Source organism: Xenia sp. Carnegie-2017, unplaced genomic scaffold, assembly GCF_021976095.1.
Source record: "Xenia sp. Carnegie-2017 unplaced genomic scaffold, XeniaSp_v1 HiC_scaffold_20, whole genome shotgun sequence".
Classification (NCBI taxonomy): domain Eukaryota; kingdom Metazoa; phylum Cnidaria; class Anthozoa; order Malacalcyonacea; family Xeniidae; genus Xenia; species Xenia sp. Carnegie-2017.
The window spans coordinates 8,454,055-8,478,116 of NW_025813483.1; the positions used below are offsets into that span (position 1 = coordinate 8,454,055).

A 24,062-nucleotide genomic window follows, 5' to 3' on the forward strand; every position below is an offset into this window, starting at 1 on the left:
TCATTCCCCATTTGATAAATGTGCCAGAAAATGAGAAAAGATAATTTGACAAAAATACGTTGTAAGACAAAGTAACATATTGTTCCTGCTTGTCTATGACTTTAGGTTTAAAAACCATAGAGGGCCAAACTGCGATATCCAAGTTGATTTTGATAAATAAGAAAGAAAGAGTCTTGCCATGAAACAACAAATCCATCACAAGTCACAGTTTTTTATAATTTATTGTACGAACATTTTACTTGCTAAAACTTACATATTACTGGAAGTCGTTTGAGAAGTTCCTTTCTCTTAAATTTATTCTTAAGTTTATCATACATTACATTACAGATGTAAATTTTTTTGGGTCTAAGGACATGAGAGTAGAAAACATTGAGGTGTAAAATAATCTCTAAACATGAAAGAAGATGCCGCTACTATACTGGGGAAATGCCAGTAAATTTGATGATCAATTTTCACATGTTTTATACTTGTTGCGAGGTATGTCATTTTGTACGTTTTATGTAAATTTTCGTGAATTAAAAATACTGTGAAAAGTCCCAAATGGATTGCCAGCTGATGAAAAAATCATTTTACACCTTAATGATTTCTTCCTCTAAATTGTTTTCATCAGTTACCATGTTGGGGCAAAATTCCATACAGTGAAAAGAATTTCTGCTAATTTTATGCTTTGCTGAGCTTCGACACTCTCATGTACTCTCCCAACATGGCTTATATGACGTCAAAAGAAAACACACTATAGCTACGGTTGAATGAAAACAGCCCCAAACATTAAATATTTGTTAAAATTGCGTATATATTATTACCAAACAGCGATTTTGTGCACGTTATGATGACAAATTTCCATATTGCATTGAAAAGCGTATTTCGAAAAACATTTATCAAACGCTGACACTTGCTGGCATGGTGACCATGTTTAATTTAAATACATATGCATATTTTAAGCTGACAGTCGTTTCAAAACTACCGATGGATGTTATTTATTCATCACGGCATAAATGCTTTTCGAACAACATTATTATTCTAAAATCATTACTTAATAGAAATTTGTACAACATTATTCCAAAATAGGTGGCAGGAGCCTACTTTGAAATACTTTACCACAAAATTCGTTTTCTAAGTCAGAGAGCGAGGGAACTCTCTGACTTAGTAAGAACACGCCGAATTCAACAGAGTATATATGCTCTCTCAAAATCCAAGATTTCTTAAAAATCTAAAAGATAGCCAAAGAACAAATTAGCGACACAATTAAAACAAACACATAAACCTGAAAAAAGACTGAAGTCACTAAGCTACAAGTCAGTGAAACAAATAAAAAAAATTTTATACCTCATCTTGTTTTTCATCTTGTTCTCCATCAGCATGCTTCCCGTCTCTCCGTCAGCATCCTCTTCGTCGCTCCATCAGCATCCTCCTCGAAACGCCATCAGCATCCTCCTCGTAGCACCATCAGCATCCTCCTCGTAGCACCATCAGCATCCTCCTCGTAGCACCATCAGCATCCTCCTCGTAGCGCCATCAGCATCCTCCTCGTAGCTCCATCAGCATCCTCCTCGTAGCGCCATCAGCATCCTCCTCGTAGGACCATCAGCATCCTCCTCGCAGGACCATCAGCATCCTCCTCGCAGGACCATCAGCATCCTCCTCGCAGGACCATCAGCATCCTCCTCGCAGGACCATCAGCATCCTCCTCGCAGCACCATCAGCATCCTCCTCGTAGCTCCGTCAGCATCTTCCTCGTCTCTCCGTCAGCATCCTCTTCTTTTCATCAGCCTCCTCCTCATCTAAACGAAAATCTAAAACAAGTTAAGATTAGGACAGGAAAAATAATAACGTACTCCTCTATCTTCTTCTTGATCTTCATCTCTTGTACCTAAAAAGACTGAAGAAGAAGTTATTTGTTTGATGGAAACAAACAATTGTAAGCACCCACCACTGCCAGGGTTCGCGTTCTTTCACTGTCCGTACGCTCGACATGTCTATAAAATGCAACAACAATATCATGGCAAGTGATTATGGAGATCGTGCTTTCGCATTGTAATAGTTTTATCATGCTAAAACATTGATATCCATGACTGTACATGATTGAACATGTATGTTAAGTGAACAACTCTTTGAAGATTATAAGACTCGCGGAAAGCTTATCGTTTGAACCGTGCATTGTGTTATAACACCCTCAATGTTATAACACATGCAGTGTTCTGTAACATTGTCAAACGATTTATTACATGCGATATAATTCAAAATACCTAGATAAAAACAAGATAATTAACGAATGTCTCATGCAATATATTCTCTGCTCAACTCTTTTCGATTTCATCCAAAAGGTTGTTTAATTATTTCGGTAAGGCACTAAGGTTTATAAAAGATTTTGCAACACTCTGCCCGCATGTTGCAATATCAAATGAATTAACTTAATTACCTCAATTATATATTACAGAATATACAATTCTGTAATATATAATTGAGAATTGTTTAAATTCCTCGTCTCTTCATGTGCATCCTTCTCGTTTCTTCATGTGCATCCTTCTCGTCTCTTCATGTGCATCCTTCTCGTCTTTCCATCTGCATCTTCCTTGTCTTTCTATCTGCATCCTCCTCGTCTTTCCATCTCCTCCTCTTCTTTCCATCTGCATCCTCCTCTTCTTTCCATCTGCATCCTTTCTCGCCTTCCATCTGAATCCTTCTCGTCTCTTCATGTGCATCCTTCTCGTCTCTCCATCTGCATCTTCCTTGTCTTTCCATCTGCATCCTTCTCGTCTTTCCATCTGCATCCTTTCCATCTTCTTCCATCTTCCTTTCGATCTTTCCATCTTCATCTTTCCATCTTTCATCCTTTCCATCCCATCCTTTCCTTCCTCCATCTTCTTCCATCGATCCTTCTCCTCTTCATCTTCATCCTTCTTCTCTTCATCCATCCTCCTCGTCTTTCCATCCATCCTCCTTGTCTCTTCATCCATCCTCCTCGTCTCTTCATCTGCATCCTTCTTGTCTCTTCATCTGCATCCTCCTCGTCTTTCCATCTGCATCCTCCTTGTCTTTCATCTGCATCCTCCTCGTCTTTCCATCTGCATCCTCCTTGTCTATTCATCTGCATCCTCCTCGTCTCTTCATCTGCATCCTTCTTGTCTCTTCATCTGCATCCTCCTCGTCTTTCCATCTGCATCCTTCTCGTCTCTTCATCTGCATCCTCCTCGTCTTTCCATCTGCATCCTCCTTGTCTCTCCATCTGCATCCTCCTTGTATCTTCATCTGCATCCTCCTCATCTTAACGAAACATCTAAAAATCAAGTTAAGATTATGACAGGAAAAAAATAACATACTTCTCTATCTTCTTCTTGATCATCGTCTCTAGTGCTTAAAACTAGACTGAAGAAGAAGTTATTTGTTTGATGGAAGCAAACAATTGTAAGCACATACCACTGTTATGGTTCGTGTTTTTCATTGTCCGTAAGCCCGACATGTCCACATAAATGCAACAAAAATTGTTGAATGAAAATCATAGCAAGTGATTATGGAGATCGTGCTTTCACATTGTTATAGTTCTATCATGCTAAAACATCGATATCCATGACTGTACATGATTGAACATGTATGTTAAGTGAACAACTCTTTGAAGATTATAACACTCGCGGAAAGCTTATCGTTTGAACCTTGCATTGTGCTGTAACACCCCTCAATGTTACAACACATGCAGTGTTCTGTAACATTGTCAAACGATTTATTACATGCGATATAATTCAAAATACCTAGATAAAAACAAGATAATTAACGAATGTCTCATGCAATATATTCTCTACTCAAATCTTGTCGATTTCATCCAAAAGGTTGTTTGATTATTACGGTAAGGCACTAAGGTTAATAAAAGACTATCGAGTTTAAAGATTTTGCAACATTCTGCCCGCATGTTGCAATATCAAATGACTTACCTCAATTATATATTAATATACAAATATTCTATGATATATAATCGAGATAATTCACTCCTTCTCTTCATCTGCATCCTCCTCTTCATCTGCATCCTCGTCGTCTCTTCATCGGTATCCTCTCCTCTTCATCTGCATCCTCTCTCCATCTGCATCCTCCTCGTCTCTTCATCTGCATACTCTCTCTCCATCTGCATCCTCCTCTCTTCATCGGTATCCTCCTCTCTTCATCTGCATCCTTCTCCTCTCTTCATCGGCATCTTCGTCTCTTCATCTGCATCCTCCTCGTTTCTGCATTAGCATCCTCCTCATCTAAACGAAGTACCTAAAAATCAAGTTACGATTATGACAGGAAAAAAGTAACATACTTCTCTATATCCTTCTTGATCCTCCTTGTCCGTTCTTGATCCTCTTGTCCATTCATTTTCATCCTCCTCGTCCCTTCATCTGCATCCTCCTTTTCTCTTTATCTGCATCCTCGTCTCTTCATCTGCATCCTCCTTTTCTCTTCATCTGCATCCTCGTCTCTTCATCTGCATCCTTCTTGTCTCTCCGTCAGCATCCTCCTCTACTTTTCATCAGCCTCCTCCTCATCTAAACGAAAAATCTAAAAACAAGTTAAGATAAGGACAGGAAAAATAATAACGTACTCCTCTATCTTCTTCCTGATCTTCATCTCTTGTACCTAAAAAAAGACTGAAGAAGGAGTTATTTGTTTAATGGAAACAAACAATTGTTTAGCACATACCACTGCCAGAGTTCGCGTTCTTTCACTGTCCGTACGCTCGACACTGTACATGACTGAACATGTATGTTAAGTGAACAACTCTTTGAAGATTATAAGACTCGCGGAAAGCTTATCGTTTGAACCGTGCATTGTGCTGTAACACCCTCAATGTTATAACACATGCAGTGTTCTGTAACATTGTCAAACGATTTATTACATGCGATATAATTCAAAATACCTAGATAAAAACAAGATAATTAACGAATGTCTCATGCAATATATTCTCTGCTCGATTTCATTGAAAAGGTTGTTTAATTATTACGGTAAGGTACGAAGGTTTATAAAACATCATCGCATTTGAAGATTCAGCAACATTTTGCCCCATGTTGCAATATCTTGTATACTCTATAATATATATTTGAGGTAATTCATTTGAACGTTTCTCAAGTGAATTACCCACTTTATCTCACCTACTATAACATCACTTGATGCTACAGTAGTTCCTCTCAGGAGCAGGGACGGATTAACCAAAGGAAGCTGTCTAGAAGCCTCCACAAACAAGGGCCTTCACATTATTCAAAGGAAGAATAAACATAGTTGCTTTAAAGACGAAGGAAAAGCATTTAGTTTATTTGTTGGATCAATTTCAGCTGATGAAGAACAGACCACGTATGACAACGAATCACAGTAAACTCAGCCATTTTGCTCTGATGAGCATTGAGGACAATATTCTAACAGAAATAAACTTGGAAGAACTTATCAAAGACTGCCAGAATAAAATCGCAATAACTACTTTATCTCAAGTAGCAGCATTCACTCGTCGTATGCAACCGCTTTACACGCTATATTCGAAGTTTATACTTTTATCAAATGCTTTACGAAATTTGAAAGTAAATTTTACTGTTGAAAAATGAGCAGCACATTGCGTTTAGAGTAAGGGAAAGGGATCTTTACTACGTATTTTGCTGCTCAGAGCCTCCACACATCTTAATCCGGCCCTGCTCGGGAGACATAAAATATTATATCCTTTTGTCACAAAGACAAAGGATTGAACTACTATTTCTAACAATGGCCAGTTGTTAGAAATAGGCAAAATGCAAAATCATCACACTTATGTGAATGATAACGATGAATGCAAAAATGAAAATATTTTCTGGACATGTATTGAAGAGGTCCAATAATTGATGTCAAGAATAGTGGGAAACTTTTGGCAGTTTCGTTCGTGTTCTCACTTCAATATGTAACTGAAACTTGACGGCATTTTGTGCTCCAAGATCGAAACATAGAAATACTAAGAAACCAAAGAAATCGATCATTCCTTCGAACAAATAGGACTCATAACGATGCTTTGAATATGCTGTAACGAGAATTCACATCACAATTGGGTTATACATTTTAATTCATCGATCTCAAACTTACATCTTTATGTCATCGACGATTTTTCTGTATTTAACCTGCCGCTTTCAAACATGGCTAAAATATCTCAACCGTGTCATGTCTTCAGTTGCTCGTCCTTTCCAACAAGTAGTCGCATTTCTTGAAGGCTGTCTTCGACTTTCAACAGACTTTCACCTTTCCCAGACGAACAGCTCGGTCAAATAGGGTTATCGAAGTGAAAGACCCTACTTTTCTTCTGATAACTTTCATATATCACATGAATTAATTATTAATTCATTCGTCAATTTTGTTCAAACCATGATAAAAAGGGATTAAATTCATTGATTGCATGAAAATATATGCAGGGCAAAGACAAAAGGAATTAAGCCTGGTTATAAGTTAACTAACGACATTGGTTAGTAAAAGAAAGCAAAGCCTTTTCCCCAGAGGTTTGGAGAAAACAAAAGAATATTTCTTTTGTTTCCTCAATGAAGAGTTTGCGAAATCAATGATTGTAAGGTTATGACGGCAGACAGAGCATGTCGTGTTGTGGTAAATTTTATCTAGTATGAACAAAAAATTATCTCACCCAAAACCGCAATTCAATGCACCATAGCTAGGAGAGTTATCATTTTTCTCCCACCTGACCACCTTTATTCAACTTGTTACGTCAACAAATAAATTAGAAGGCATATCAAAAGCTTGTAATTTATTCACGTGGGAATCACCCACATGTTATAGAAAAGCTTTTGTCGTGCTCAATACTTATTATGAACATTGGAGCCCTGCTTATTGCAATAATATGACTTGCCATTGTAAAATGTAATGTAATAATTTAACGAGAGAATTTTATTGACAGAACTAAATGGTAGCAAGTGATTCATTTTAGCAATCCTAATAGGATGGGACAAAGGGAAAGAATGAGAGGTAAGTTCGTTTTCAAATAATTATCTTTAGCGATGTAACGATAGCAGGACTTTCAAATGCGGTAAATGTTTTGTGGGAAAAGCGCGATTGTTTCTTTTCCGTGGTTGTAATCCTTAAAATTACATTATTAACAGTAAAACTGAACAAATTGAAAGTTATCTTTTTCCTCTTATATTCCTTGTTCAACGAGTTCATTTCCTTGATCAAACCATGATGAAAATTTATCCAATCACATTTACATTAAAGTTTTTTAAACTTCAAGATTTCCCCACATTCATTTAGCTTAAATCCCGCATGATAAACGAATGATATCTCTAATCAAAGATGATCACGCAGTCTCCGATTTTTTAGGAATGAAAATAGGTTTTACGTTAATTGGTTTATGTTTGGCGTAAGGTGAAGCCGGTGATCCAACAATTAACACGTGATTACCCTTTAACCATAATCTCCACATGCTTTTATGAAATCCTCGAGCATCTAAGTCCCAGATTCGTAAACATCTCGCTATATTATTCCATGTTGTCCAGTCGTTAGCATGTTTCATTTCAATATAAAATATATATGTTTTATCAGATGTTTCTGGAACAAAGTCTTTCTCGTTCTTGCAAGGATTTTACTGTGATCCAACGGCTCTGCCAACCTGTAAAAAACAGTAGATAGACATCTCTAACAATCAAATGACATAAATATACGCACTATGATGATAATTAGATCACTGAATCACTAAGTAGAAATCTCCTTCATTGTCCTGTGAAAAGAAAAATATTGTTGTCAATATTTTATAAAATCCTGCAAGACATACCCTACAAGCCGTTCAATCTCCTTCTCATAATTTTCTTTTTTTCAACAATCCAACATTAAACTTAACGTTAGGTTCAGTATTCAACGTATGTTTTTTGAAATAGGATTCTTGAAAAAATACATTCATATTCAGGCCTTTGGCGCCAAAATGGTAGGTTCTTGAGATATCCGGAATGATACATTCACGTCCCTTTTTGTTGCTGTCCATCCTCATCCACATATCCCAATCCCAAAAGAGATCAGGGGGTTGGCCATTTTGGCTCAAGTTCTTCTTTATAAACTCGTCGTTTGAGCAACCTGTTAATGCAAAGAGAAATAATAGATAGAATGAAGTTTATACTATCTATACATTTATAGTGCTGCGTGATGTCATTGTGGCGTGATGTCATTGTGGCGTGATGTCATTGCAGCGTGAGGTCATTGTAGCGTGATGTCATTGCAGCGTGATGTGCTTGTAGTGTGATGTCATTGTAGCATGACGTCACTGTTGCGTGATGTCATAGCGTAAACAAAATCATTTGTAGTAATAAAAATTCTCACCAGCCTAAACCAGGCATTGTTTCTACACGATATAACATTGCAGGATCATTACACGTGTGATCATAACCCTAAAAATAGAAATACTTGTTTTTGCAATTAAATCATTAATCACATAAATTAGTTTTTCAATGGATGTACCATTTCTAAGGTAAATTTCCTAAATTTCACTTTGTGATGTGCAAGGAAGGAAGCTCGATAAAGACAAACATAATGTAACCAATGAAAACTACAATAAGATAACAGATTCTTGTACGGAGATTTCCATTTTCCATTATAATGTGAAAAATATTTGAGATTTATTTAATTTACATTCTGCACTCTCGTCAGAGATAAACTGGACTCGACAAAAAGCAAAAGAATCAGAGACGTTCAAAACCACGTTAATAAAGTTGAAAACGAATTAAAATTTTGTTGTGTAGCAAACACAAGCCAACAATAGAGTAAAAGACTAAAAGATGAAAAGAATGTTGTTAGCTTTCGTTTATAACAAACCTGATCATTCCACGCCGATATACAGTACAGACTTTCATCTGTATCCATTAAAGGCAAAATTGATTAAAATAACTAAATATGTCCACAGATACGTCTAAATCTTCTTCCAAAATAATCATATACCCAGCATTGGGATAAGCATTAAACGTCTCTGTCAATGTTCGCTTGTAATGCTGGGAGGAAGAGAAAATACATTTAAAAGTAATAAAAGGAACGAAAAATTTTGATTACATCGTGTAAACACTCTCAAAGAAAAAGCCTTACCAACCTGTGATATTCTAGCGTTCTTACTGCTAATAGGAATATGCTGTACGACTTTTACATCATATAGCCTTGCCACAGCAGCTGGTTCTTCAAAGAATCCATCAATAAATACAGTAAATAACTCCTTCTTTGCTCCATGAGCTGACAACATTGACCGTAAGCCACGATAAAGATAATGTGGCCTGTTACTAGCAATCACAGCAACAGGAATGTCTTGAACTTTTCTAACTTCAACGGTGTTGTTTTAATTTCAATTGGAGCAGGATTATTACCTACAACATTTAAGAACATATTCTGTCAGTTCTTCATATCGTTCTAACATTAGCTGCAATAACAGTGATATCCTTATTTCTACAATTTTTCCATGGAGTATTCTCAGAATATTTTCTCGAAGTTTTAATGCACAATGTGAATGGCAAAATTACTGAACACATCGCTGTACGTTCAATTAAATAAGAAATCTAATCCTACATGGATGTAACGAAAAGATACTTACAACTGCATACACTTCCATAGCCTTCAAACTTATCACAAAACATTCTTCTTCGCTTTGATTCTTCACTGTCATCCCAAGCACATTGAGATTGTTTAGCAGGAACAAGAGGAACTGTAGAACGAGCAGTGACAGGCTCACCCCAGTTCGATATGTCTGCTGCGTGATGATGTTTCTCTGAGTATTTCTGGCCACGTTTTGTGACGATAAATGACCAGCTATCCCGCCATTTTAGTTCATCGGCATAAACACTACCAAGACTTTTGAGCAAAAGCAATATCGGCGATCATGTAAAGACACAGTTCTCCACGTAAAAGGATTCTTTAAGAAACTCTTACAAGTGAAAAGGAAACATTAACTTGTAGCATTATTTTTCCATCTGTTAAAATGTGACTTCAATACGATCGGAAATATACGTACTCGACTTAATGGTCATTGTTTGCACTCCATTTCTCTTCCATTTGACTTGGTGCAAGCAAAATGGTAGTTCAGTATAATGAGCAAATTTGCGCAAATTTAAGGGAGACTGGCAACCGGCAAATACTTCATTGCTATCTTACAATTGGTTCATTTGAATTTTTGTTTTATTGTGATTGGTTTGACGGATTTCGACTGATAGCCAACTGAACTAACATAGTCAAGCTCACTGTCTGAATTGAATGTTTGATCGTTTCATAGCAATTTTATAAGCATGATAGAAACTAAACTACAATCAGATGGATTTTATGGAAATCTTTACAAATTCATATATTGACATGAATGAAGCTGTCCAAACTGTGAACTTTTTCAAGAGGGTGAAAAATTTATATAAATTGTAAATGCTTGGCGAAGACGATCTCGCGAGCGACATTTCAGTCATTGATGTTCAAAAGAAAGCCAACATTGTTTTGAGTTTTATCAGCAGAAATTTACATCCAAAATCGTAAGTAAAGGACAAGTGAAGTGTATGCATGAATGTAATATATCAAAGTCAATTTATGCGAGTATGTGATGCGATTTATGTCAATATGCCATATGGTAAGCAGATTGATGCTTCTAAAATTGTTGTTGCCGAAGGAGTTTTAGCTATAATTTCTTTAGTGCTTGGGGAATCGTGGCCGTTATATGGCAGCAAAATCCTACATTCCTGCAAATATATTTCAATGGACAAAAAATCTGTAGCCATAAGGCGCCATACTATTATTTACTTTATCATAAGCAAATGTTTGGGGCTTTTCAGTTTATGATCATTGATCATTCAATCATTGGACAGTTATACTACATATTGTTTAAGATTTGAGAAAACTAACATTGATTACATGAGAAGCTGTTTACTATAACCTGTGATTTTGAGTCTTCTGATCCATGAAGCTTTTATTTTGACAATTTGACTGGAATGGTATTAAACCTGAGTATTTCACATACATGAAATGTTGTCCCATGTCACATATTGTCCCCTTTTCAAACTGAACACCTCATGTAGAGATGTAAAGGTGTGTTAATCTATGGCTCATACCATAAAATCCAAAGGGCTATTGATGTATGAAAAGCATTTTTTATAGAGTAAAAATGTCTTCCTATGTATGCAGATAAACCTTGAAATTTGGCAAAACAGCAAAGTATTTTCATGATCACTATGTAATTTTTCTGATGATCATTATAATTTCTAAACTAAATTATTTCAGATCAAACGAGCTTTGATCATATCAAAAGATATTTATCATAACCAGTAAGCATGACACATGAACCAAATATAACATTCATGTAATTATATAATTAAAGACATGTTGGTTACATTCTGTTTGTATTTGCAAATACAATGCTACTAGTGATTGCTATATAGCACACCTTGCATATACTTACAGAAGATAATAGTCTAGTGAAATGCCTAATAAACATTTATGACATTAAGCTGTCCTTAACTGCAAATTTTTACTCTGATAATTTTTGCTTAATCTTTGGCAGAAAAATTTTGAGTTTTTCTCAAAAGTGAATTTGCTGACACTGATGTGGAGATGGGTAAAGGGTTACAATAAACTTGCATGGTTTGAAGTCTGAGCTTTTCTATATCTATGAACTGTCACTTGTAGTACCAAATTTCTAACTTAACTCGTTACATAGAGGTTTGAATGGGGGGGTCTATGCCTGACAACTTGGTAGAAATTTTTAAAGACTGTATCTGTTTTTGAATAGCATTATTGTAAAATAAATTTTACGTTCCTAGACATGCTAATGAGCCATATATTTGGCATGATAATGAGCCTAAATATTTGGCAAAACATTCAAGTATTGTTCACTTCATTTTTCTTTTGAAAAAAACGTAAGCAAAATGTGTTGTACTTACGCAAAACCGATGCCCACAAAATACATTTTGTATTGCTCTAAAACGCTGAAAATGGCATTTTCAAGGTTCTGAAATTCAAAATTTCTCAGGGGAGAATGCCTCAGACCACCCCAGGTGCGGATCGCCCCCGTCGTTTTATGACTGATGTTTGAAAAATCCTAAAATTAAAAAATTAAAATTTAAAGCATTAAAGTTTAAAAAATTAAAATTTAATTAAAATTATAAACTACAACATACAAATATAAATGTCAAAAACTAAATCAAAGATAACTAACATCAATGTTTAAAATATCCATGATAAAGGGACAGTCAAGTGTAAAGACAACTTTCCCAATAACCTAGGTCAATATTTAAAGTATGTTCGCGAGTTGAGGCAGATCGACTTCCTCGTATCGCAGTAATTGCTGACCTAATCAGTGCGAAAGACAGTTTACAACGCATCCACGCTAGCCTGATGCCATATTTCAGCTTTCTCTTTTGTGCCAGCAGATCAGCTAGCCGCTTATAAGCAATTGCCGTCTCTTTCCCCATACCACCTGATGTTGAAAAAACCAGTGGTGTAAAAGCAGCATATACAATCTCTCTTACTCGATCACCATATTCCCTTTATATGACTACAGTTATTAAAGTTAAATATTGTTAAAAAGGTTTGACATGCAAGTGAAACACCTTAGTCATTCATTAAGGAGATGAAACATCTTTGAACTCAATCTCTTACACTTTTGGGCTGTTTAGTCCAAAACAGTTATTGCAAATTTATTCAATATTTCTTAAATGTAACTTCAGGACAAAAATCCAAGACCAACAGCCAACCCAACAAAGACATTAATACATCAAATGAGTTTGAAAATATTCTTGTCTCTACTGATGGCGGTTTGAGGACAATCACAATGAACAGGCCTGATAAATACAATGCTTTGACCCCAAAGGTTTGTTGTTAACTACTAGAAAATCATGCTCCAACAATAGACCACCTCTTCTAACCATAACCAGCCATTTATTCAATGGTTTATCTCTAACAATTACCAGTCATACCCATTCAATAGACTACCTCTTCTAACCATGACCAGCCATTTATTCAAAGGTTTATCAAGATTTTCTTCGACATTTCCACCAGCTGCTGGTTCAGTTCATTAAAAGTTCCGTTTATTCAAAACCTTTTGAAATATGCAACAAAGGACAAATACTCTGCAGCAAGGGGCCGCATCTCGCAAGAAGCAGCCGCAAGTCTCTCATCAATTTTCATTCAATTGCTTCAAGATAGTACAATCATTGCGATTATTTAAGCCTCAATAAATAGATTTATGGAGTAACGATATGTACTTTAAAAGAAGAAATTCTCGTTGTAGTTTTGTCAACGCCACAAACGAAGAATAATGTTTACGAAGCTGAAAGCCACATGTTGTATGTACTTTGCTCATTATCACTTATTTATTAGCGGAAAGCTAAGCTGTTATGAATAGCGCAACTTACAAGATGCTTTATAATAACGAGAAAAATATAAATTTTGGAACTGAAACTGAATGTGATCTTGAGAAACGTGTGAAGATGTTTATAGATAGTCACAAAGATTTCATGCGGTTTTCATGGCTTAAGAACATAATCTAAAACCGCTTGCTGTTCGCACACCTTTACCTTTTTTTTAATAGAATGTTGAGCAGTAAAAGAAAATTTATGGTTTACTGATTGAGAAAGAAGATCTGTAAGGCTACTAATAACTTGCGATTTCTCTTGCATAAAAAGGAATGAACAACTATAATTTTAAAAGTATAGTTTTCACAGACGGTTTTTATGTGAAATATTCTGTCTAATGCGAAAAGTTGTCCATCTACAACAAAATTCGCGGTAAAAGAGATTAACCACATATCAATGCTTTATAAAAGTCAACTTGGGAGATTAGAGAAAGCTGTTAAGGCGTGGCACGGATCGAAAATTTTAAATTTTTTTTATGAATTTAAACTAGTGTAATGTGTATGAATGAATTTGATTGGTTTTGCAATAAAATTTAAATTGACGTTGCATAATTTATTATTCGGTTTTCCTTTCAATATGCTTTTGAATATTGAGCGTCAATTTTTTACATATGTAAAAACCATGCTTTCTCTAGTAATTATTTGCTGGCTATGGGCTTGTTGCATTGAAGGTTACGATTCCGTTCTCGTAAAGTGTGTCGTGAAAAGCGACACGCGGCTTTGGCTGAAAAACGTGAAAAGTATATTTTGAATGTGAGATATATTGACGTCGGACATTTCTCGCTTTGCTTCCTTTGCAACATTACTCCTTTTACATTTAGGCAAGGTCAAAATTCGTTCGTTGAAATTTGATGAAGAAGCCGTTATCAATGAAATTGAAAGCGATGTGGTAAGTTTATGTTCTGTTTCTATGTCTTTAGATGATTCTTGGCTCGATGTTTTTCTTCAATCATATTTAGCAGATATAATCACTAACAACTTGATTTTCACGTTTGCTAGCGTCAGGAATACGTCTAAAGAGATATTGTGATAAAAGTCATCTCTTAAAAATCTATTGTATTTAATGATTGGTACTTAGGTGTGGGAAATGTAATCTTTGGAGTTATGTGCATAAACTATAGTTTTTGAGTGTGAGGTGCATGAAATATAGTGTTTGCCAGCTAATTGTGTGAATTATAGTGTTTATGAGTTAGATGCAGGAAGTATAGTGTTAGTGAGTTAGGGGGATTCATTATAATATTTGTGATTTAGGGGCATAGACTATAACAGTCAGGAGTTATGTTCATGAACTCTAGTCTTATGGTGTTAAGTGCAGGAACTATAGTCTTTGGGAGTCAATGTAATATAATATGAAAGAAATGCACGAGATTTCATGACAAATTAAATTTGCTGATGCATTGTAACTTTGCATATCATTATTTCATATTTTCTCACATTGTAGATCCCACAATGATGGAGTTGTGAAAGTCCCTTTACCACCTCTCTCATTCACTTCAATTACTCTTACTAGTTTTTCATTGCTCATGTGTCATGGTGATTCATGGCCAAGAATGTTTATTTGTAGTTTGGATTCTTTGTGGATGTCAGTTGTTTGTTCATATAATGATGATGGGCCCCATTATTATATGAGCCCACCTGAAGGTGGTCAACTGATACTCACAGAAGATCTACTCTGCACTAAACATTCTTTATGTGATGATATAACTGGGGTATTGAAGTGGTCCCTTTCCCTTTGCTCGAAGTTGCGTATATAAAGGAATGAAGTAGCTACAAAGAAGATAGAAAAAGTTTGGTTATAGCCTTTGATCGCTTCGCTAAACGGTCCAACAGCTGGATTTGGTCTTTCCCTTCTCGCATTGTGTGATATAGTCTTTGCTTCAGAAAAGGTAATAGTATTGAGTTTATAAAATTACTCATCCTAGCTGGTCTGACTTCATCTGTGTTTTCAACTGTTTAATATCAGAGTTATATTTAATATGGAAATTAGTGATTGTCTCAAAAGAGTTTTTTGCGCGTACCGTCACGTCACTAACATTTAAGTCATTTTTGAGAGTTTTGTGGAAAAAAGAAAGGAATTGATATCATTTTTAAAACAGCCGAACTTTGTTGAATATTATATGTCAAACATTTATTGAGTCGTTTTTGATTGGTCAATTTACTTCGCCAATGAATGCAATAAACACGTCAATAATACATTCAGACGAAAATCCCCAAAGTGAAAAAAATTATGTGGTAACGTGGCGATCTTAAACCTCGACGGGTTCAGTTTCCTTTACCTCCATACTTCCCTCTTTACCCACGTCCCTTAATATAATAGAGTACTTTGTTCACCCCTCTAGTGACTCCTCAGTACTACATTAAGTAATTCTTATTTCAGTTGACATATTCGTCGTGTTTTTTTAAAGGCAACTTTTCAAACGAAGTTTGTGGAGTGGGGTCATCCTCCAGTTGGATGTTGCTCTCTAACTTTACCTCATTTATATGGTCGTTCACAGGTACAAGTGATTTGTTTATATTAAACGGAGGCCTGGGCACTTGGTCATATTTTGCCATTTTTTGTATTTGAGTTGTATCCACGCCTATTGATCACTTTATATAAAAATTAAAATGTTTTCTTTTCTTGAACCTGAGAGGATGTGTTATGTTCTGAGGTGTTAAAAATTAACTGTGAGATTGAAAAGTAATTAAAACTACGGATAGCTTATCTAAGTTCCCCAAAATGCTTCACTCCTATCCCCCTCCTCAAAAAAGTGTATCGTGAAACATTATTTTTTTTATGAAAAAACCGAGATGCTTTAAAAAATTTTCATTTTGTCTTAAGGTGAACTTCCTTTAAATCAGGCCTTGTCTGTTATTCTATGCAGCACGAAACTCGACTGCTACATGGCAAAGGAATGCAGAATTGTCGCAGAAATTTTATCTTTCAAACATTTGGAGAAGGAACTCAATTAACGTTTGGCGAGATTTTCACTAGTTTCTAGACAGGTTTGTGTGTCTATTTTTACGAGGGAGAGGGATTGGGCACTATTGGAAAGAGGAAGGAGTGGGGGGCGGAGCTTAGCAACTGGAGGAGAGGGACTGGACACGGGACCTTTGAAAATGCAATAAATTTCTATTGTTGTTCATGGACGTTCGCGTCGCAGATTATGAAAATATTGACAGTTTCGAACTTTTAGCAAATCCATGTCAACAAATAGTAAAGCAGCATATTTAATATTGTAGTGCCTGCGAGACACAAAGACGTTGATGGTCAGCAGTAATATGAAGAACTTCAGTTTAAAAATCACGAGGAATGCGATTTGTTTCAAAAGTACATCAGCAACGATGATATTGTGGATTGCATCGTAAGTTGATGGTGGACGAGCTTACAGGAATGACTTACCATCCAGGTATACTTGCGATCAGACTTATGGCGCGTGCTAATATTTATTGTACAAATAGGATAGTGTGTCCCAATGATCCGTTTGTAACCGTTACGCAGCGGAAATTGTATTCCTAATGATCCGTTTGTAACCTTTACGCAGCGGAATTTGTAGCGTTGTTTGTGTAAATCATTCGTAACTTGAGTTGAATAACAAAACATATTCGTTCATTTAACCACGATTTTTTAAAATCTTTACTTTGGAGGAAAAAATTGCGTTTTGAATCAAGTTCCAAAACATAGAAAAAAAAAAATTTGCTGGAAAATTTCGAACACTCGTTCTGTATCGTCGAAGTCATTGAGACTTCAGTGTTTCCTGCTGGCGTAACGGACTTCTTAGTCGCAATAACCTTATTTTCTTGCGCATTTGTTGAAAAATGATGCAGTTGTTTGAAAATAAGTGTGATTAATTAACATATTGTCACGTGACATCATCAGTAGATATTTTGCGCAGGTGCTTTTGTACGCTTAACACTTTGGTGTAAATGGTTTTATCAAACTGAATAAAATACACAGAAAGAAAATACATCGAAGATTTCATAAACAGGAATCAACTTAATGTTTCAACTATATTTTGATATGCGTTGTAAAAGTCATCACTGCTTGCGCGCATTCCTCCGAAAGCCATCTTTGAGCAAACAGTTCGCATTCTTTATTATTCACATCGTGAAGTTTTTTCAGGTCAGCTGAGCGACATAATTTCTTGGACAATGAGAGCGACTGCAATGGAGAGAAGCATTGTATGTTTAAATGAAACCAAGCAATAACTGTAAAGTCCAGATTTGTGCTACCTTCGGCGGCAACGCAGCCATGTATTTCATTCTGTTGTTAATTTCTTTTTTAATGGTGTTCTATGGTTTTCATTGGAAAATGTATTCAAATGCATTAATTATAGCCTTTTGATGAAAATTTGGAACTATGATAAAATTCATTTTCAAGGGGGTAGAATCCTTATTTTTGTAAAAGTTCTTTTTGATACGGAAAATGTCTTCAAATGCATGAATTACAATTCATGAAAATATGAAAATTTCATTTTTAGGAGAGGTGGTGGACTCAATTTTTTAAAAGTTCATTTTGATAAGGAAAATGTGTTCAAATGCATGAATTATAGTCTTGATGAAAATATGATAAAATTCATTTTCAGGGGGGTGGACTCAATTTTTTGGAAAAATCTTTTGATGTGGAAAATGTGTTCAAATGGATTAATTATAGTCTTGATGAAAATATGGAAATATGATAAAACTCATTTTCAGGGGGGTAGAATCCTTATTTTTGTAAAAGTTCTTTTTGATAAGGAACATGTCTTCAAATGCATGAATTACAATTCTTGAAAATATAAAAATATGTTAAAATTCATTTTTAGGAGAGGGGGGTGGACTCGATTTTTTTTAAAAAATTCTTTTTGACGAAGAAAATTTGTGAAAATGCATGAATAATAGTCTTTTGATGAAAATATGGAAATATGATAAAATTCATTTTCAGGGGGGATGGACTAGATTTATTTTGTAAAAAATCTTTTTGATGTGGAAAATATGTTCAAATGCATGAATTGCAATTCATGAAAATATGAAAATATGATAATTTCTTTTTTAGGAGAGGGGTGGACTCAACTTTTTTTTAAAAGTTCTTTTTGATAAGGAAAATGTGTTTAAATACATGAATTATACTTTTTGGTGAAAATATCAAAATATGATAAAATTCATTTTCAGGGGGGTGATCTCGATTTATTTGTAGAAGTTCTTGTTGTGGAAAATGTATTCAAGTGCATAAATTATAGTCTTTTGGTGAAAATATGAAAATATGATAAAATTCATTTTCAGGGGGGGTGGACTCAATTTTTTTGTAAAAGTTCTTTTTGATAAGGAAAATGTGTTAAAATGCATTAATTATAGTCTTTTGACAAAAATATGGAAATATTATAAAAATCACGTTCAGGGGGGGTGGAATCCCTAGTTTTGTAAAAGTTTTTTTTGTTGTGTAAAATGTGTTCAAATGTATGAATTATAGTCTTGATGAAAACATAAAAATATGTTAAAATTCATTTTCAGGGGGGTGGACTCGATTTTTGTTTAAACAATCTTTTTGATGTGGAAAATATGTAAAAATGCATGAATTATAGTCTTTTGATGAAAATATAAAAATATGTTAAAATTCATTTCCAGTGGGGGTGGACTCGATTTTTTTAAAAAAAAAATTTTTTTGACGAAGAAAATTTGTTAAAATGCATGAATAGAAGTCTTTTGATGAAAATATCATAAAATTCATTTTCAGGGGGGTGGACTAGATTTTTTTGTAAAAGTTCTTTTTGATGTGGAATATGTGTTCAAATGCTTTAATTATAGTCATTTTACGAAAATATGGAAATATGATAAAATTGACTTTCAGGGGGGGTGGAATCCTTATTTTAGTAAAAGTTCTTTTTGTTTTGGAAAATGTATGAATTATGGTCTTTCGATGAAAATAGAAAAATATGTTCAAATTTTTTATTTGGGGTGGACTCGATTTCCTTGTAAAAGTTTTCGATATGGAAAATTTCTTAAAATTCATGAGATATAGTCTTTTGGTGAAAATATGATAAAATTCATTTTCAGTGGGGATGGATTCGATTTTTTTGTAAAAGTTCTTTTTGATGTGGAAAATGTGTTCAAATGCATGAATTATAGTCTTTTGATGAAAATATCATAAAATTCATTTTCAGGGGGGGTGGACTAGATTTTTTTGTAAAAGTTCTTTTTGATGTGGAATATGTGTTCAAATGCTTTAATTATAGTCATTTTACGAAAATATGGAAATATGATAAAATTGACTTTCAGGGGGGGTGGAATCCTTATTTTAGTAAAAGTTCTTTTTGTTTTGGAAAATGTATGAATTATGGTCTTTTGATGAAAATAGAAAAATATGGTCAAATTTTTTTTAGTTGGGGTGGACTCGATTTCCTTGTAAAAGTTTTCGATATGGAAAATTTCTTAAAATTCATGAGACATAGTCTTTTGGTGAAAATATGATAAAATTCATTTTCAGTGGGGATGGATTCGATTTTTTTGTAAAAGTTCTTTTTGATGCGGAAAATGTGTTCAAATGCAATAATTATAGTCTTTTGACGAAAATATGGAAATATGATAAAATTCACCTTCAGGGGGTGGAATCCCTAGTTTTGTAAAAGTTTTTTTTGTTGTGGAAAATGTGTTCAAATGTATGAATTATAGTCATTTGACGAAAATATGGAAATACGATAAAATTCACATTGAGGGGGGGTGGACTCCCTATTTTTGTAAAAGTTCTTTTTGTTTTGGAAATGTATGAATTATAGTCTTTTGATGAAAATATAAAAATATGTTAAAATTCATTTTCAGAGGGTGGACTCAATTTTTGTAAAGAATCTTTTGACGTGAAAATGTGTTAAAATGCATGAATTATAGTTTTAGATGAAAATATGAAACTATGATAAAACTCATTTCAGGACGGTGGACTCGGGTTTTTTTAAAAAATCTTTTTGTGTGGAAAATGGGTTAAAATTCATGAATTATAGTCTTTTGATTAAAACATGGAAACATGAGTCCATGAAAAATGCATGAAAAATCGAGTCCATCCCACCCTGAAAATGAATTTTATTATTTTTATATTTTCATCAAGATTATAATTTATGCATTTGAACACATTTTCAAAAAAAAAAGAACTTTTACAAAAATAGGAATTCCTGCCCCCTTGAAGATGAATTTTCTCATATTTCCATATTTTCATCAAAAGAATATAAACTTTACAAAAAATTTAGGCCACCACCTTGAGTATGAATTTTACAATATTTTTATATTTTCATCAAGATTATAATTCATGCATTTGAACACATTTTCCACAACAAAAAGAACTTTTACAAAAATAGGGATCATCCAATTGAAAGTGAATTTTATCATATTTTAATATTTTTACAAAAATAGCATCATTAATGCTTTTGAACACATTTTCTACATCAAAAAGAACAGTTACACAAAAAGTTAGTCCACCCACCTGAATGATCTTTATCATATTTTCATATTTTTACCAAAATAGCATCATTCATGAATTTGAACACATTTTCTACAACAAAAGGAATTCTTCCAAAAAAGTGAATCAAACCCCCCTGTAAATGAATTTTAAAATAAATACATATTTTAACAAAAAGACCATAATTCATGCCTTGGAACACATTTTCCAGAAGAAAAAGAATTTTTACAAAAAAAGTTAGTAAACCCCCCCCTATAAATCAATTTTATCATATTTTCATATTTTTACAAAAAGACCATAATTCATGCATTTGAACTTATTTTCCACAACAAAAAGAGCTATCAAAAAAAAATTGAGTGCACCCCCCATCCCTGAAAATAAATTTTGTCCTGAATCCATATTTTCAAAAAAAGACCATAATTCATGAATTTGAACACATTTTCTACAACAAAAGGAACTTTTCCTAAAAAAGTGAATCCACCCCCCTGAAAATAAATTTTAAAATAAACCATATTTTCACAAAAAGAGCATAATTCATGCCTTGGAACACATTTTCCAGAAGAAAAAGAATTTTTACAAAAAAAGTGAGTAAACCCCCCCCCTATAAATCAATTTTATCATATTTTCGTATTTTTCCAAAAAGACCATAATTCATGCATTTGAACACATTTTCCACAACAAAAAGAATTTTTACAAAAAAATTGAGTCAACCACCCCCCCTTAATATCAATTTTATCATATTGTCATATTTTTACAAAAAGACCATAATTCATGCATTTGAACACATTTTACACAACAAAAAGAACTATCAAAAAAAAATTGAGTGCACCCCCCCTCCCTGAAAATAAATTTTGTCCTGAATCCATATTTTTAAAAAAAGACCATAATTCATGAATTTAAACGCATTTTCCAGAACAAAAAGAACTATTAGAAAAAAGATAATCAACCCTCCCCTGAAAATGAATTTTATCATATTTTTATATTTTTACAAAGATAGCATCATTAATGCATTTGAACACATTTTACACAGATAAAAGAGCTATTTACAAAAAATTGAGTCACCCTCCTCTGTGAAAATGAATTTTATGATATTTTTATATTTTTACAAAAATAGTATCATTAATGTATTTGAACACATTTTCTACATCAAAAAGAGCGTTTACACAAAAAGTGAGTCCACCCCACCTGAAAATGAACTTCATCATATTTTCATATTTTTACCAAAAGAGCATCATTCATGAATTTGAACACATTTTCCACAGCAAAAAGAACTATCAAAAAAAATTAAGTGCACCCCCTCCCTGAAAATAAATTTTGTCCTGAATCCATATTTTCAAAAAAAGACCATAATTCATGAATTTAAACACATTTTCCAGAACAAAAAGAACTATTAGAAAAAAAGATAATCAACCCTCCCCTGAAAATGAATTTTATCATATATTTATTTTTTTACAAAAATAGCATCATTAATGCATTTGAACACATTTTCTACATCAAAAAGAGCGTTTACACAAAAAGTGAGTCCACCCCACCTGAAAATGAACTTCATCATATTTTCATATTTTTACCAAAAGAGCATCATTCATGAATTTGAACACATTTTCCACAGCAAAAAGAACTATCAAAAAAAATTAAGTGCACCCCCTCCCTGAAAATAAATTTTGTCCTGAATTTATATTTTCGAAAAAAGACCATAATTCATGAATTTAAACACATTTTCCAGGAAAAAAAGAAATATTACAAAAAAGATAGTCAACCCTACCCTGAAAATGAATTTTATCATATTTTTTATATTTTTACAAAAGAGCAACATTCATGAATTTTAACAGATTTTCCTTTTTATAGGAAAGTATGTTCAAATTATATCAAATTACATTCAAATTACATTTTCCTATAGATTCAATTTATAGGAAAATATGTTCAAATCATTTTCATTTTACCCCCCCTCCCCCTATAAATCAATTTTATCATATTTTCATATTTTCGCAAAAAAAGCATCATTTGATAATCAACCCTCCCCTGAAAATGAATTTTATCATATTTTTATATTTTTACAAATATAGCATCATTAATGCATTTGAACACATTTTTTACATCAAAAAGAGCGTTTACACAAAAAGTGAGTCCAACCCTCCTGAAAATGAACTTCATCATATTTTCATATTTTTACCAAAAGAGCATCATTCATGCATTTGAACAGATTTTCCACAACAAAAAGAAGTATCAAAAAAATTAAGTGCACCCCCTCCCTGAAAATAAATTTTGTCCTGAATCCATATTTTCAAAAAAAGACCATAATTCATGAATTTAAACGCATTTTCAGAACAAAAAGAACTATTACAAAAAAAGATAGTCAACCCTCGAAATTTTATCAAAAATTCATATTGTTACAAACAGACCATAATTCATGCATTTGAACACATTTTCAACAACAAAAAAAACTAGTACCAAAAAGGTAGGTCCAGCCCCCTGAAAATTAATATTAATATATATTTACAAGTAGAGCATCATTCATGCATTTAAACATATTTTCCACATGAAAAAGAAGAGTTACACAAAAAGTAAGTACACCCCACCTGGAAATGAACTTTATCATATTTTCAAATTTTTGCCAAAAGAGCATCGTTCATGAATTTAAACACATTTTCCACAACAGAAGGATCTTTCACAAAAAAAGCGAGTGTACCACCCTGAAAATGGATTTTTCCAAAAATCCTTATTTTCACAAAAAGACCATAATTCATGAATTTGAACACATTTTCAACAACAAAAAGAACTTTTACAAAAAAAGTGAATTGAGTTTTATCATATTTTGAAAATGAGTTTTATCATATTTTAAAATTTTTACAAAAAGGAGCATCAAATATGCATTTGAACACACATATTTAAACACATTTTCCAGAACAAAAAGAATTATTACCAAAAAAGTGGGTGAACCCCCACTATAAATCAATTTTGTCATATTTTCATATTTTTACAAAACGACCATAATTCATGCATTTGAACTTATTTTCAAAACAACAAAAAGAACTATCAAAAAAAATTCAGTTTACCCCCCCCTGAAAATGTATTTTGTCCTGAATCCATATTTTCGAAAAAACACCATAATTCATGAATTTAAACATATTTTCCACAAGAAAAAGAACTATTACAAAAAAGATAGTCAATCCTCCCCTGAAAATCAATTTTATCATATTTTCATATATAAATCCATATTTTCACAAAAAGACCTTAATTCATGCATTGGAACACATTTTCCACAAGAAAAAGAACTATAACAAAAATATTGAGTCCACCCTGAAAATAAATTGTCTTATTTTA

General features: G+C 33.6%; 4 long non-coding RNA genes and 1 pseudogene across 4 annotated transcripts; 2 read left to right on the top strand and 3 right to left on the bottom strand.

Moving 5' to 3' along the window:
* Positions 1-202: 202 nt before the first annotated feature.
* On the bottom strand, positions 203-4,678 carry LOC124443276. The gene is made up of 3 exons (XR_006947576.1): positions 4,668-4,678; positions 1,327-1,395; positions 203-1,210 (listed from the first exon to the last, which is right to left on the bottom strand). It is a non-coding gene; the product is annotated as an uncharacterized LOC124443276 (long non-coding RNA).
* LOC124443278 lies at positions 1,697-2,191 on the bottom strand. Its single transcript, XR_006947577.1, has 3 exons — positions 1,931-2,191; positions 1,836-1,870; positions 1,697-1,781 (listed from the first exon to the last, which is right to left on the bottom strand). It is a non-coding gene; the product is annotated as an uncharacterized LOC124443278 (long non-coding RNA).
* Positions 4,679-6,855: 2,177 nt separating the features above from the next.
* On the bottom strand, positions 6,856-9,830 carry LOC124441635 (annotated as a pseudogene).
* A 2,694-nt stretch (positions 9,831-12,524) lies between these two features.
* On the top strand, positions 12,525-13,386 carry LOC124443284. Its single transcript, XR_006947588.1, has 2 exons — positions 12,525-12,796; positions 13,217-13,386. It is a non-coding gene; the product is annotated as an uncharacterized LOC124443284 (long non-coding RNA).
* A 1,777-nt stretch (positions 13,387-15,163) lies between these two features.
* Positions 15,164-16,936, top strand: LOC124443304. The gene is made up of 4 exons (XR_006947615.1): positions 15,164-15,225; positions 15,745-15,834; positions 16,204-16,324; positions 16,562-16,936. It is a non-coding gene; the product is annotated as an uncharacterized LOC124443304 (long non-coding RNA).
* Positions 16,937-24,062: the final 7,126 nt, after the last annotated feature.